The sequence below is a fragment of the Aedes albopictus genome, chromosome 1 (assembly GCF_035046485.1).
Source record: "Aedes albopictus strain Foshan chromosome 1, AalbF5, whole genome shotgun sequence".
Lineage (NCBI taxonomy): Eukaryota > Metazoa > Arthropoda > Insecta > Diptera > Culicidae > Aedes > Aedes albopictus.
This window is the reverse complement of record NC_085136.1, coordinates 331989025-332005265: the sequence shown is the minus strand read 5'-3', so window position 1 is coordinate 332005265 and position 16241 is coordinate 331989025. Positions and strand designations below refer to the sequence as shown.

General features: G+C 39.3%; 1 protein-coding gene across 1 annotated transcript in view; it reads right to left on the bottom strand.

The window, feature by feature from the left end:
* LOC109404189 (collagen alpha chain CG42342) overlaps window positions 1-16241 on the bottom strand; it is a 226265-nt gene that overhangs the window by 12852 nt on the left and 197172 nt on the right. The window lies entirely within an intron of this gene.

The following is a 16241-nucleotide window of genomic DNA, read 5'->3' as shown; positions in this document are numbered from 1 at the left end:
AACACGAGCTTAGTCGAGATGTATTTTTACTGAAATGAGAAGGATTAAGCGTTTTCCATTTTCTTGGAGGCGAATTGTTGCATTTAAATTGATTACCCTAAGAGGGTGGAGCAGGAAAGAAGATCCTTTTGAGCACTCAATTTAGTCCGTTTGAGATGAACATCGACGGAAGGGATTCTACTAAGAATTGACCGTGAGTCAATTTTTGATCCTTTTTTAATTTTTTTTAAGTGTTTGGGGAAGTTTTTTTTTATATTTTTAGTGGAATCCATACAAGTTTCTCCAGCTTGTAAAGAAGATTTCTAATTTTGCTGATAGATTTTTCAAGCCTTTTTCTAGAAGGTTTAGCAAGTTTCTTGTGAAAACTTTGTCAAACTTCAAGTGGAAGCTTCCCCAAGTTTCTTTTGGAGTTGGTTCCCCAAGTTTCCTTTTCAAGCTTTTTGTGAAATCTTTTACAAGCTTTTTGAGGAAGCTTTTCCAAGCTGCTTGACGAAACTTTTTTAAGCATCCTGTGGAAGCTTTTCCAAGCATCCCGTGAAAGATTTTCCAAGCTTCTGGAGGAAGCTTTTCCAAGCTGCTTGAGGAAGCTTTTTCAAGCTTCTTGAAGAAGCTTTTCCAAGCCGCTTGTCGATGCTTTTTCAAGCTTCCTGTGGAAGCTTTTACAAGCTTCCTGTGGAAGCTTTTTCAAGCTTTCTGTGGAAGCTTTTTCAGGCTTCCTGTGGAAGCTTTTCCAAGCTTCCTGTGGAAGCTTTTCCAAGTTTCCTGTGGAAGCTTTTTCAAGCTTCTTGTGAAAGCTTTTTCAAGCTTCCTGTGGAAGCTTTTCCAAGCTTCCCGTGGAAGCTTCTCCAAGCTTCTTGAGGAAGCTTTTCCAAGCTTCCCGTGGAAGCTTCTCCAAGCTTCTTGGGGAAGCTTCTCCAAGCTACTTGGGGAAGCTTCTCCAAGGTTCTTGAGGAAGCTTTTCCAAGCTTCTTGAGGAAGCTTTTCCAAGCTTCTTGAGGAAGCTTTTCCAAGCTTCTTGAGGAAGCTTTTCCGAGCTTCTTGAGGAAGCTTTTCCAAGCTTCTTGAGGAAGCTTTTCCAAGCTTCTTGAGGAAGCTTTTCCAAGCTTCTTGAGGAAGCTTTTCCAAGCTTCTTGAGGAAGCTTTTCCAAGCTTCTTGAGGAAGCTTTTCCAAGCTTCTTGAGGAAGCTTTTCCAAGCTTCTTGAGGAAGCTTTTCCAAGCTTCTTGAGGAAGCTTTTCCGAGCTTCTTGAGGAAGCTTTTCCAAGCTTCTTGAGGAAGCTTTTCCAAGCTTCTTGAGGAAGCTTTTCCAAGCTTCTTGAGGAAGCTTTTCCAAGCTTCTTGAGGAAGCTTTTCCAAGCTTCTTGAGGAAGCTTTTCCAAGCTTCTTGAGGAAGCTTTTCCAAGCTTCTTGAGGAAGCTTTTCCAAGCTTCTTGAGGAAGCTTTTCCAAGCTTCTTGTGGAAGCTTTTCCAAGCTTCTTGAGGAAGCTTTTCCAAGCTTCTTGTGGAAGCTTTCCAAGCTTCTTGAGGAAGCTTTCCCAACCTTCTGGTGGAAGCTTTCCCAACCTTCTGGTGGAAGCTTTCCCAAGCTTCTGGTGGAAGCTTTACCAAGCTTCCCGTGGAAGCTTTTCCAAGCTTCTTGTGGAAGCTTTTCCAAGCTCCTTGAGGAAGCTTTTCTAAGCTTCTTGAGGAAGCTTTTCCAAGCTTCTTGAGGAAGCTTTTCCAAGCTTCTTGAGGAAGCTTTTCCAAGCTTCTTGAGGAAGCTTTTCCAAGCTTCTTGAGGAAGCTTTTCCAAGCTTCTTGTGGAAGATTTCCAAGCTTCTTGTGCAAGATTTTCCAAACTTCTTGTGGAAGCTTTTCCAAGCTTCTTGAGGAAGCCTTTCCAAGCTTCTGGTGAAAGCTTTTTTATGCTTCTTGAAAAAGCTTTTCCAAGATTTTTGTGGAAGCTTTTCCAAGCTTCTTGAGGAAGCTTTTCCAAGCTTCTGGTGAAAGCTTTTTTATGCTTCTTGAAAAAGCTTTTCCAAGATTTTTGTGGAAGCTTTTCCAAGCTTCTTGAGGAAGCCTTTCCAAGCTTCTGGTGAAAGCTTTTTTATGCTTCTTGAAAAAGCTTTTCCAAGATTTTTGTGGAAGCCTTTCCAAGCTTCTTGAGGAAGCTTTTCCAAGCTTCTTGAGGAACATTTTCCAAGCCTCTTGAGGAAGCTTCTTCAAGCTTCTCGAGGTAGCTTTTCCAAGCTTCTTGAGGAAGCTTTTCCAAGTTTCTTGATGAAGCTTTTCCAAGATTCTTGAGGAAGCTTTTCCAAGCTTCTTGAAGAATTTTTTCCAAGCTTCTTGAGGAAGCTTTTCCAAGCTTCTTGAGGAAGTTTTTCCAAGCTTCTTGTGGAAGCTTTTCCAAGCTTCTTGAGGAAGCTTTTCCAAGCTTCTTGAGGAAGCTTTTCCAAGCTTCTTGAAGAAGCTTTTCCAAGCTTCTTGAGGAAGCTTTTCCAAGCACTTGTGGACGCTTTTACAGACTTCTTGTGGAAGCTTTTCTAAGCTTCTTGAGGAAGCTTTTCTAAGCTTCTTGAGGAAGCTTTTCCAAGCTTCTTGAGGAATTTTTTCCAAGCTTCTTGAGGAAGCTTTTCCAAGCTTCTTGAGGAAGTTTTTCCAAGCTTCTTGTGGAAGCTTTTCCAAGCTTCTTGAGGAAGCTTTTCCAAGCTTCTTGAAGAAGCTTTTCCAAGCTTCTTGAGGAAGCTTTTCCAAGCTTGTTGAGGAAGCTTTTCCAAGCTTCTTGAGGAAGCCGTGAAATCCGATGTGAAATTACATCTAGAGAATAAAAAATTCTCCGAAAATTTGTTTAGAAACTTCTCCGGAATTATCTGTCTAAAATTCATCAAACCATTTTTGAAGGAGTTTTCCGTTTTTTTTTTCTGAAAAATTCTCCGAAAATTTCTTCTAGAATTCGTATGGCAATTGATTCCCAAATTCTTCCTTTCTTGTATAGGAATTTCTCCTACCATTTTTAAGGAATTTCTGGTATTTTTTCAAAGTGTTTTCTCCAACATTTTTTTTTTAAATTTCTTTAGAATTTCTTACGAATTTCGCTGGTAATAACTTATGAAGTTCCTCTGGCAATTATTGTAAGAATTTCTCCGGCAACTACTTTGGGAAGCCATCTTATTTGGGAATTTCTCTGGCAATGTTTTGAAAAATCATCTGGATTTGTTTTAGAAACACATTTGAAAATATCCTGTGGATTTCTTCTGAAGGCTTCCTAAGGAGTTTGAGACATTTATTTTGGAATTCCTCCGGCATTTCTTTTAGGTATTTTTTTTCGAAATTTATCTTAAGAAACACACATTTTGTACAATATTTGAGAGGTGTTCTAAAGTACTGTGACAGTCTATACATTGGATAGATTAGGTTAAATGGGGAGGCAAATGCAAAGCAATGGATCTTTTATTTGAATCTTCCGGAAAAAACTACTTGGGAATTTTCTTTCAACAATTTTTCTCAGGCCGTCGCATCACTTCTTTGATTTTTTTTTGAAATAATTACCTAGCATATTTTTACGATTTTCTACTGTTATTCATTATTTAAATTTTCCTTAGCAACCCCTTTAGCAATTGATTTTTTAATTAAACAGACAACACTGGCTACCTTTTGAGATTTTACTGCTAGATATTTTTAAAATTTGCTCTGAAAATTCGATTAAGAGTTCCTCTTAAACAGTCCAGCAAGAATTCCTCAAGGAACTTATGACGGGGTTTATTAAAAAATGGTTGGGTAGTCTCCGACAATTTGTTAAAGAATTTTTATTAAAATTGATTCAGAAATTCTTTTTGCTTTGCTGATAATTTCTCCTACATTTTTAGGAATCCCTGGGTGTATTTCTAGAAAATATCTCCCAAGAATGTATTCAGAAATTTGTTCAAAAATTTTGTTAGGATTTTTTCGTATTCTGCTTTGTGAATATCTTAGGAAATTTATTAGGAAATGCTTCCGTTGGTTCTTGAACGAAATTATTTTAAGAATTTCTCGACAATTACTTCGAGAAGCCATCCAATTGTTACTTTGTTGTAATTTCTCCAGCATATTATTCAGGAATTTCTCTGCAATTCCTTCAACAACTCCCCGGCATTTTTTAGATTTTTTTAGCAATTTTTTTTAGGGAATTTCGTGGCATTTTTCTAGAGTTTCCGTAGAAAATAACTTAAAATAATTTCTGTTTAAGATCTGTTATGGATTATCTTTTATATTTTCAACGATGCCATCAGGATTTTTTTTAAACTTTGTCCAAAGTTTATTTGGAAATTTCATTGGCAATTGTTTTGAATTTGGAATACCTTCAGGAAAATTCTTCTGGTAATTTTTTACGACTTCATGATTTTTTTTAGGAATTCTTCCATTTTTTTCATGAATTTCTTTATACATTCTTCTAGAAAATTCCCAAAATCTACTCAATTCTAAAAAGAAATACGAAAGCCATTCCTTAGGAAAATTTTGGAGGAACTCGTTTAGAGCAGTTTCTATGTAAATGTTTACAACAAAAAGTGGGAGTGATTATCGAGTGAAGAAAAAAAAATCGAATATTATTTTGAGAATTTATCTGAAGAGTTTTTTAGGGAATTTCCAAATGATATCGCAAAACAATGGCCAGAGAAATTTATAAAAACCTAATTAATCCACCTAGCGGTGATGGTACCTTTGTCGTGTCTTCGAAAACCCATTTCAACAAAACTGAAGTGACATGTTGAGGAATATCGCAATTTCATATGTTTAAAAAAATTCATTTCATGGTACCAGATATTTTAAAATTTTCTTTTTTTTTAGTTTTTATTTTTGTGTATTTTAATCTAGGCCAATTCTATACTTCATCGTTCATCTGGCTTTTGATTTTTAAGCCTCACACTCTTAAGAAAAAGCAGCTATCTTGAAATGTGAGCAGCCATTTTAGATCTGAGTCCGCAATCTCGGTTATTTTGATCGCTATTTTTGGACTCCAGATTTCTTCATCATACCAGATATACCCATATTGCATGGTTTTAGGGTCCAAAACTGCATTAAACAGCCGCCATTTTGAAGTTTGAAACGTCATCTTGGATTTCAGACCACCATCTTGTATATTCTGGTCGCAATTTTCCTACTCCGGACATCTTCCCCATACCAAATATGTATACCTATATTGCATGGTTTTAGGGCCTAAGCATCCATTAAATAGTCACCATCTTGAAGTTTGAGCCGCCAACTTGTATTTTAGGCTGCCATCTTGAATATTCTGAACGCCATTTCTACACTCCGGACGTCTTGCTCATACCAAATATACTCGTATTGCATGATTTTAGGTCATAAAACTCCATTAAACAGCCACCATATTGAATTTGGAACCGACATCTTGGATGTTCTGGTCGCCATTTTTGGACTCCAGACATCTTCCTCATATTAAATATACCCATATTGCATGGTTTTGGGACCTGAAACTCCATTAAATAGCCACCATTTTGAATTTGGATCTTGGATCTTGGATTTCACGCCGTCATCTTGGATATTTTAGTCGTCATTTTTGGACATCCAGACATCCTTAGCAATATACCCATATTGCATGGTTTTAGGGCTTTAAACTTCATTGAGCAGCTGCCATCTTGAATTTTGAGCCGCTAACTTGGATTTTAAACCGTCATCTTGGATATTCTGGTCACAATTTTTGGACTCTAGTTTTCCCCATACTAAATATACCCATACTGCAAAGGGTTTAGAGCCTAAAACTCTATTTAACAGCCGCCATATTTGGAAGGCGCCATCTTGAAAACTGGGCTGCCATCTTGAATTTGGGCCAAAATCGTGAAATTTCCGGTCTCCAGTGTTGACTTCCGCACAGAATTTGTTAACCATACTGAAGGTTACACAAATCGCCGCAGTTTGATGTGTCGCATGATGGGGCTTGGTCAAGGGCTTGGTTCAGTTTTATATATGGCCAGTTCTACCGGTGATGGTCCGCATCACTGAAATGGCCATAACTCCGAAACGCCTTGACCGATCCGGACCGTTTTTAATAGCAAAAAATGCGGTAAAATTCCGGTTCGATTCGAGCTATAATCTGGAAAATCAACCAATGGGAAGTGCCTTTAAAGTGAGTAAACTTTTTTGCGCACAGACATACATACACACATACAGACATCATCTTAATTCGTCGAACTGAATTAATTGGTATATGTGACTTGACCCTCCGAGCCTTTTATCGAAAATTCGTGCACAAGAAAGGCAAAAAGATGATGCAGCCATTCCTGGAGGAATTGTCTGAACGTTTCCCTAAGAGTTTGCCAGAGGAAATTTTCGAGCAAATTTAGAATTTTCGAAGCAATTGAAAAACAGAAAACATACTAATTTCTAAAGTTCACACCTCACACCACAAATTCTGTCGAATTTTTCGATACATTCATGACCGACCGAAGGCCAAACTTAGTAGTCACTGCCTGAAAAGGCACATATGTCACCCAAAAGACATCAAAGCAACCCACTATCATTTGGACGTGATACGCTTCCAAAAGCGTCATCTTAAGGAAGAAAAAATAGCTCACAGACCGAATGACTGACAAGCGACCGACAACAAGGGGGCTTGCGGGGCGGGTGATGCTTGATCCCTCTGTTGAGTTGATACTGTGTGCTCTTATACTTCCTCTTCGAGGAATGAAAAATTCCTATAAAACCACCGCAAACGGCCATCGATTTCGCGACTGAATGTCACAAGTCGAGAACATTTCCACAGATGCTGACAGCAGCTCTCTAGGCAACATATACCCTACCCACGAAGAGCGCAAGGAGACATTTATGAGTGCTTTGGCTGTTCGTAAAAATGTGACAAGTTCCTAGGTTATGCATATGATATGCTTGCTTGACTTCCTGGGGGATGGAGCGGAAGGAGGAGGGGCGCAACGAAAATAGAACATCGTCGATAATATCATTTTTTTTTTTGGTCGGAACACATTCTCCGACTCCGGAGATTCGATCGGATCGAATGGAGTGTGGGAAAGGTCACATGTGTGCTGTTGTAAAGCCTGTATCCGCAATAATCGGGACACAGAAGTATGGCAGTAACTCTGTACTGAATCAATAAAAATTGATCAAAAAGTAACTGAGAACTCTTTGATGTATGTTTATTGTTTGTGCAAAATTTCATTAAAATCGATTCATTACTTTCAACTGTGGATGAGAAACAAACAGACGTGGTTTTTAAGATTTTGTACAATCATCATTAATTTTCATTCGCATACTAGATGGTTCTTTTCCGCTACAATTCAAAGTTCTTTGAGGATAATTATGAAATTTCGTGAGCAGTTATGATACTTATAGAGATACTTTCTTGCAAAATTTCATCAACTTTTATCGATGGGATTGAAAGACACTGGTGTTGATAGGGGATAGTGTTAGTGAAAATGTTTCATGTTTTTCATGTGCGATGTTTGCCCATTCCTAACTTTTGAATGTCTCTGCCAATTTTCATGAAATTTTCACAGAAGGTAGTTGATTATGTGTATATTATTCCTGAAAAATTTGGTGATTATTGGTGTAGTACTTTCAGCAATACAATCGAAACAATAAGGGGTGCTCACTAATGGTTGTCTGAGGGGCAAAAATCACGGTTAGCCCCAATATATGTTTCGGCTATAAAATTGTTGATAGTTCATCGATTTTTTTGAAATTTTGCCTATGCAAGGGATGTATATTGACAGGTTTGTGTTCAAAATTTCAGCCATTTCTTTTGTCAAATTCAAAAGTTACAGCGCTGACAAGCTAAACCAGGGGCTGTACAAAATTCAATTGCTAGCGTTCTACTGTTTCATTGCTACAACAAAAGGTACTACACCGATTCAATTGAAATTTTGCAGGTGAAATAAACACATTTTGAGATATTATCAGGCAAAATTTGAGCAATTTTAATGTATATATTGCAGAGTTGCAGCCATATTTCTGTGTCCCGATTATTGCGGATACAGGCTTTACCGCGCGCCGCGTCGCCTTTGCGCTCTGATTCGAAGCCATCAGTTAGTACGTGCTGAAATTTTCAAGTGGGTCTCAGGTGTCGGGAACGATCTTGAATAACCCGCATCGCAGCAACCATCGCCCTTCAGTAGGCCATGCCCTGTGCCCCGTCCGCACTCTGACTGGGAACATGGAAGATTTTTTTCTCCCATTTCAAGACGACTAGATTTCCACGTGTCGATATGATAAATTATTGATGCGGAATATTTGTCACCGCTCAATAATTCACGTTGACATACCGCCACATGCAGGGCCAGGGCCAGGGATGGGGGCATGTTTATGTCCTTCATGTGGCAAATTTTCCCATATTCATGCATCTTTGATCGCGCGGATTCAACAACAGTATGATTTACGGTCTTTAATTCGAATTTTGAACCACAATTTAAATCTAACTCCTTTACAACGGTGGCATCGATGGTGGTGAAGCTGCGACTCCGTCACAGAGCTTGAAAGGTGAAAGCTATTTTGCGACCTTTAAAATGTTGGTATGCTTCATAATAATTCGACACATATAAACTCAAATTCTAAAACAAGTCTGCATTCATTTGTATGAGAATTACTTCCTACGTAGATCCGATGTTTTGCCTTCAATCCACAATGGTCCACGAAACAGATTTACGAGGAAAGATGCATTCAGCGCCTTCAAATGATTTTCTAGATTAATATGGTCTTCTACAAAGTTGTTCCTAAAAATAAGACCCTCTTTTCAATATGCATGAAAATTAGGGTGGTCCATATTTTCAAAGAAATTGGGAACCAAACTTTTTTATTTGCTAGAATAACTATATACATTCTTCGGAAAAGTTGTGGATCTATCAATTTTGAGCAAGTTTGCTGAAGATCCTTTTTATGTAGCTTTAAAATTGACCGATCTAGAAGTATTTTTCTGAATTAGCTTAGGGTGGTTCAAGAAAAACCGGTTTTCTGGCGTTAACTTTTTCAGTTTCGATTTTTCATCAAAGTCGTCCAAGAAAGACTTGTAGAGCATTTGAAGACGCGTCGTTCCGTGCACTGAGCTGGTCGTTATCTCTTTTGGTTCAAAAGTTGCAGGCGTTTTTCTTAAAAAAAATCATAATTTTTTAAAAAGGTGTTATGACGGGGTTGGGGCCAACATAAAAAATATCTTTTGCCCGCATTCAAAAGAAGAAATGTTGTAATAAAACATATCAAAAAATTAGAGGGGTGTTATTTTTGTAACTCAAGTGAAATATACTTGAAAAGTGGCTATTTTTTCTAGAAAATCATCAATATCTTTTGAACGGAATGATGTAGCAACATTCTCAGGAAAATGCTCCAAATTTGGTCAAAACAGTTTAAACGCTTTATCTTTTTTGTTTCAAATTTCTCATCAAAGTTGTGTAACAACCAGTTTTAGAGCTTTAAAAAACCACATTTCCGTGCGCTGAGAATGTTGCTACGTCATTCCGTTCGAAAGATATTGATGATTTTCTAAAAACAAATAGGCACTTTTCAAGTATTTTTCACATGAGTTACAAAAATAACACCCCTCTAATTTTTGATATGTTTTATAATAACATTTCTTCTTTTGAATGCGGGCAAAAGATATTTTTTATGTTTGCCCAACCGTTTTTTAGAAAAACGCCTGTAACTTTTGAACCAAAAGAGATAACGACCTTCTCAGCGCACGAAACGACGTGTCTTCAAATGCTCTACAAGTGTTTCTTGGGCGACTTTGATGAAAAATCGAAACTGAAAAAGTTAATGCCAGAAAACCGGTTTTTCTTGAACCACCCTAAGCTTATTCAGAAAAATACCTCTAGATCGGTCAACTTTAAAGCTACACAAAAAAAATACTTCAGCATACTTGCTCAAAATTGATAGATCCACAACTTTCCCGAAGAATGTATATAGTTATTCATGCAAATAAAAAAGTTTAATTCCTAATTTATTTGAAAATATGGACCACCCTAATTTTCATGCACATTGGAAAGAGGGCCTTATTATTGGGGACAACTTTGTAGAAGATCATATTTGCCTAAAAACTCATTTGAAGGCGTTGAATGCATCTTTCCTCGTAAATATGGTTCGTGGACCACTGTGCAATCGTTAGTATCACTTTCGCACGTAGCGCCCAAAGGAGGAACAAGACAAAAAGTCACCAGGTCAAGGAGATCGACGATGGTTTTGGAAGTTTGTTTGTGGAGTTAAGTAGGGTTTGAGCGATGGGATTTATGCAGGTGGGAAGGTATGGAAGAGGAAATGCTAAAGAGGATTCAAGAAGAGTAGTAAAGGGTGTTTCAAGGAAAACAAAGAGCTAAGTAATGTTTCGGAGAGCCTATGTAGCATGAGGACTTACTCATGTTTTATTCCGGTTTTAAATAGGTACTCTTCTCTCTCTCATTGGCGCAAAGCCTGCTTCTCAGCATCTCAGTACTTTTACAGTTATTGACTAATAACTTCCTTTGCCAATGACCATTTTACATGTGTATGTATATCGTGTGGCAAGCACGGAGATACTTATGACCATCTTTAGTTCTCAGTTCTTGCTTTCTGATCTTACCCCCTCCACTTTATCTCTGCTCTAGCTCTACCCTTGAGCTCGCTGAAATAGCTCTCTACTATAACACTTTGCTCGGATGAATTTGGCACTCTCAGTCTTTACACTCTGCTCTTTTTTTCTTCTCTAGCTCGTAGCTCAAGCGCTTTGATCTAGCTCTTCCCGAGCAGCGGAGAATAGCAAATTGATAACAACAAAATCACATAGCTTGTTTTTATATCATAGTTTGTTATTGTTAACTTATCAAAATATATCTTTTAAATAACATGTTTTGTTGGGCCATCTTATTTTGTTATGTTCAAGTTATTGGGATATATCCACAAGATAACATTTTAATAATATATTTTGTTGTAGAACAAGTTTAGTTATTATTCTACTATAGAGAATGTACAAATATGTGATAAACAATAACACAACAATAACAAGTGCTGTAGTAATAAAAAAGGAGTTGGCTCTTCCATCTCTTAATAAAAGGACATGGAGTTACATTTGTGACTTTATTTTCTGTTCATCTAACACCTATCACTTAGAAAATATACATTTACGTCGAAGCGCTGCACAGTTTTCTTTTACATTTCATTGGCCATTATCTTCGCCGCGAACGGCATCACAACGCGCGAGATCTTCTTCGGTATGAACTCTATCCACGTAACGGCGTCTTCGATCCCGCATGATAGTGCGGTACCTCCACGATCCTCGGCCGTCAGAATTCGGAACCATGGCACCTTCACCCATTTCAGTGCTTCTCCCAGCCATAGGAGAATAGCTGGGTCTCCCTGCGTCAACGTCCACTGCTTCATCTGCCTTTTCCCGCGCACGAGGCTTCTCCTCGTTTTCGTTTGCCAATCTTGTCCGCGATCGACTATGCGAATATCGGCAGCGTGGGCAATCACCGTAAAGTTTCGCGCTCGATGATCGGTGGCCAAACCAGTTGGACGAAAGGTCAGGCAAAAACTGTCGACTGCTTCCCAGTCGCACTCGTTCCCCTCTATCGATCGGCTGCTGTCGCTGATGGTAACGATCATGACCGACGAAACTCGACAGAGAATGCTCGTATAGACGAGCATTGGAGAGCGCGAGCGATCAACGATCTCCTAGTGATGCGATCGTTGGTTGCTACCAAGCCGTTTGACGTGGTATTTGTGTGCAGCAGCTGAATTATCTTCGGTTTCAAGCAGCGACGACAGTTATTTGGAGCAGTGGTTCACAAATTTGTTCGTAAGGATCAATAATCTTATAGCGCATTCTTTTTTCAATCTGATCTTTTGTTGGAAAATACAATAAAACGTAACAGTGCACAAATTTCCTGTTATTAGGTTGTGATTGATCTAACAAAACATGTTATTGAATTAGTCATCCAGGAACATTTTTTTGTTATGATATTTGTTATTTTGCCGCTTATGACAGACAAGTTTATAACATAATATGTTATGCTAATAACTTAAAAATTACTGATTCCAGTATTCAGTTATTAGGCCAAAATAACATAATTTATTATGCTGTTGATATTTTCTTCTGCTCGGGTTTGCTTTAGTTTTCTGCTCTCGTTCTCTGCACTTGTTCTCTACTCTAGTTCTCTGCTTTATCTGCTCTAGCTTTCTACTCTATTATCCTATTCTTGCTTTCTGCTGAAGTACCCAGCTCTAGCGCTTTGCTCTATCAGTAGGTCGAATATAGAGGCGCTTTGCTCTAGCTCTTCGTACTAAAACTCTGATCTAGTATTCTGCTCTAGCTCTCTACTCTAACACTCTATTATTGCTTTCTGCTCTAGCTCGTAGTTCTAGCGCTTTGCTCTAACTTTTTGCTCTAAATCTCTGCTCCTTTTCTTTACTGTAGCTCTCTATTTTTACTCTCTCCATAAGTTCTCTCCTCTAGCTCTCTACTCTAGAATTTGCAGAGAACAAGCTCTAGTTCTCTATTTATGTTCTGCACTGTAGCTCTCTGCTCTAGCTCGCTGCTTTAGTTCTCGACTCTAGCTTTTTCCTCTAGCTCTCTGTTCTAGCTGTTTGCTATCATTTTCTACTTTAGCTTTCTGCTCTTGTTCTCAGATCTAGCTCTCAGCTCTAGCTCTCAAATCTGGCCTTAACTCATGATTCCCACTGTATTTCTCTACTCTTGCTCTCCGTTTTAGCTCAATGCTTATTAAGCTCTCTGCTCTAGCTCTCTGTCATAGCTCTGTGCTCTAGCTTTTTGCTCTAGCTCTATCCTCTAGCAGTCTGCTCTAGCTCTCTGCTCTAGCACTTTGATCTAGCACTTCGCTCTAGTTCTCTAAGCTCTCTGCCCTAGCTCGCTACTCTAGCTTTGCTTAGCGCTCTGTCCTTGATCTCTCTCCTGAATCTTTGCTGTAGTTGTCTGCTCTAGGTCGCTGCTCAAAGTCACTGCTCTAGCTCTCTTTTGTATTGTTCTAGTGTTAAGTACCTTTGATATTCTTGTAAAAGACTTTAGGCTAAACAACTTTGTCGAAGATCGCAAAGCGATCCGACGCCGGTTTAAAAAGTTATACCCTAGTACTTATAAGACCAGTTTTCACCCGATATCTCCAAGTCCAGCTCCAGACAGGAACTGACGTCAAAACTCAGCCGGGGTGAGCACTCAATCCCTGTTGTGGATTCTGATTATCAGGGTGTTCAAACAATAGGAGAACTTTCGAATATTGTGGACTGGACAGCCTAATTCCAATGTTCGTATTTACCTTTATACTCTTTATTACTAATACAGTCAGTCAGGTTTGCCGGGCCTGACAACTTCGGTGTGGCGAGGATAGCTTGGTCGAATCTGGAATTTTCCGGCAAGACCCGTTCTACGGCCACCGAGGGGTCAAGTAAAGGTAAGCAGATCGGCCGAGGATCAATAGTGCCGCGGTACTTTGATTAGAGAGGGCCGTTAGAGGGCGTCCAATCTTGACGCGTCGGATGGTGGGTAGATGGATCTTAGGCGGGCCGGTAGGGCATGGAGATCGCCACTTGTAGTGGTGCTTTTCGCCAAGATTAGACCATTGATTGTAAGCCGACCGGCGGGCTTCAGCTAGTATCGTGCGTGTTCGACAGGAATGCACCGGGGTGTTCATATCCTGTTGCACGTGGGCCCCTCCAGCAATTCCTGGCCGTGGCCAGCGGATGTCGTATCTCAGTGGTCAAGTACTGAACCGATTGGGAATACAAAGAAGACATTCAATAAAGTTTCAGGAGATTTTCAAAGAGAATGGATTTAAAACCTAACCAAGGCGGTTCGAGAATTGTCAGAGGATTTGAGAGGGCTTTCAATGAGGTTTCGGAAGTGGTTTCAGAGGGATTCAAGGTGTTTCTGGAGGTTTTAAGGGGTTCTGAAACGCCTTTAAAACCCCTCGAAATTCACTGAAACCCCCTGGAACAATCTTGAAAGGGGCTGTTCATAAACCACGCAGACTTTTTGGGGGGAAGGTGGGGGGTCAGGTCAAAGTCTACGCTCCATACAAATGTTCAAATTTTTTTATGGACAAAAGTCTACCACCCCCCTGGTTTCAAATTTTGGTCTACGTGGATTATGAACAGTCCCAATTCTTCTAGAACACCCTGGGACGTTACTGGAAAGCCCCAGAAACTCCCTGAAACTGCCTGTAACCTCTTTGAAATCCCTTAAAACTTTCTGAAGCACAACTAGAACGCCCCTAAACCCCCTAGAATGCCTTTAACCCTCTAATACCCAAATTTTTGATTTTGATCTAAATATCATTTTTCGTCATCTAAAATCGATTTAAACATGTTTTGGAAGATGATTCTTTTTAATTCTCGATTTCGTGAATTTCAGTTTTTGATTTTTCTAATTTTTATTTTTGAACATCCCCACACTTTTATATTTTTCCTGGAAGCCTATTGGGGTACGGATTTTTTTGGGATGAAAACATTTTGAGATTCTATGATTATTGTTGAAATATTTTTATTTTTATTTTTTTTTATATAAAATTTTTTTTCCGTGTAATTTTAAGGAAAATAATTTTAGAGTGTATTTGATCCCCTTAAACTATTAAACAAGGATAGAATGGTTTGGAAAAAAATTAAAATATGTTAATTGTAACGATTCAATACAAAATAAACAATGACTTCTAAAAGGTGACCAAAATATCAATTTTTCAAATATTTTTAAAAAATGTAAATACGCTTTAAAATTCACCAAAAACCATTTTGAGATATACAAAACAGTCCTAAATATCAGTCAAAAATATAAAAGTTTTGATTTCCCACGAAATAAAAATTACAAAAATGCTCAAACTATACCCCGTCTAAAGGCGGGGTTGGGTATTAGAGGGTTAAAATCAGGGTTCCTGATTTCCACTTTTCATCTTCTTCCACACTCGAATACAGTCAGCAGCGAACGGTTGTCGCTTTAGTTTGTGTGTTTGCTTGTCAGCGACGACAGCAAACACCGGCGAACGGTGGGAAGCCACACTTGGAAATTACTCATTCGTCCACATTCGCATCGCAAGCGAATGCGATTCGTGAGTGATGCGATTGATATTGAGCATACGAATTTTTGATGTTTTCGAATTATTTTCTTCGCTAATCTAGCATTTCAGCAACAATACAGTAAAAATGTATGCATTACATGCAGAAATTCTCTTCTACTTATGATAATAGCCGCTTCGATCGCTCACCAGCATTCGTCACCATTCGCCAGTCATTCATTCGCTTGCGATCCAAACTGCGACGAATGGCAACGAATAATCATGTCAAGCAGCTGGCTTATCGCTTCCCACTGGTGATGGGGTTGCGTGTTTGATCATGACTATCCGTTTGATGCATCTTTCTCGATTCGCTTCAGCAAAGAGGAATGAATATGAATGGAGTGAGGCGAATATACCGATCCTTGGTTAAAATCCCCTGGAACGCCCCTGGAATGCCCCTGAGATGCATTTAAACTCTATGGAACGCTCCTGAAATCACCTGGAACCCCTTGAAGTACACATATGAGTGAAACCAGTAAGTTTCCAAGACAGCTTCAAGGGGTTTTAATATGGTTTCAAGGACACGGTTGTTACAGTCCAAATATGGCCGCAACAATGGCCGCCTTGCTATTCATTCCAATTTTTGAAAGCACAAATCTGATTATCTAGTAGGTCGACAAGATTGAAAAGGCTACTTCCTGTTTGCTCACCCGCAAGGAATATTTAGTTACATTTTCAGCCCACTTTTTTCGACGGATCTCTAGATATGTGCTCGCAAAAACGCGAGGCATATTGCATTATTTAAAAAATGAACGCAAGGGACCTTCACCTTAAAGCCTAACAAAGGAGGTTCAAGACTTTTTCAAGAGGTTTTAGGGGACTTCAAAGGAGGTTTCAAAGGAAGTTCCAGAGGGATTTCAAGGCGTTTCAAAGGAAGTTCCAGAGGGATTTCAAGGCGTTTCAGGGAGTCCCTGAACACCTCTGAAACCTCATGAAACCTCCTGGAACAACTTTGAAACTTCCTAGAACCCACTTCAAACCCCCCTGGTACCTCCTGAAGCAGCCTAAGAACGCCCCTAACTTCCCCTGAATTGTCCCTGAAACCCCCTGGAACGCCATAAAATTCGCTAGAGCTCCCCTGAGAGGGCCCATATAGCCGAGGCGGTAAACGCACGGGTATTCAGCATGACCATGCTGAGGGTGACGGGTTCGATTCCCGGTCGGTCCAGAATCTTTTCGTAAAGGAAATTTCCTTGACTTCCTTGGGCATAGAGTATCATCGTGCCTGCCACAC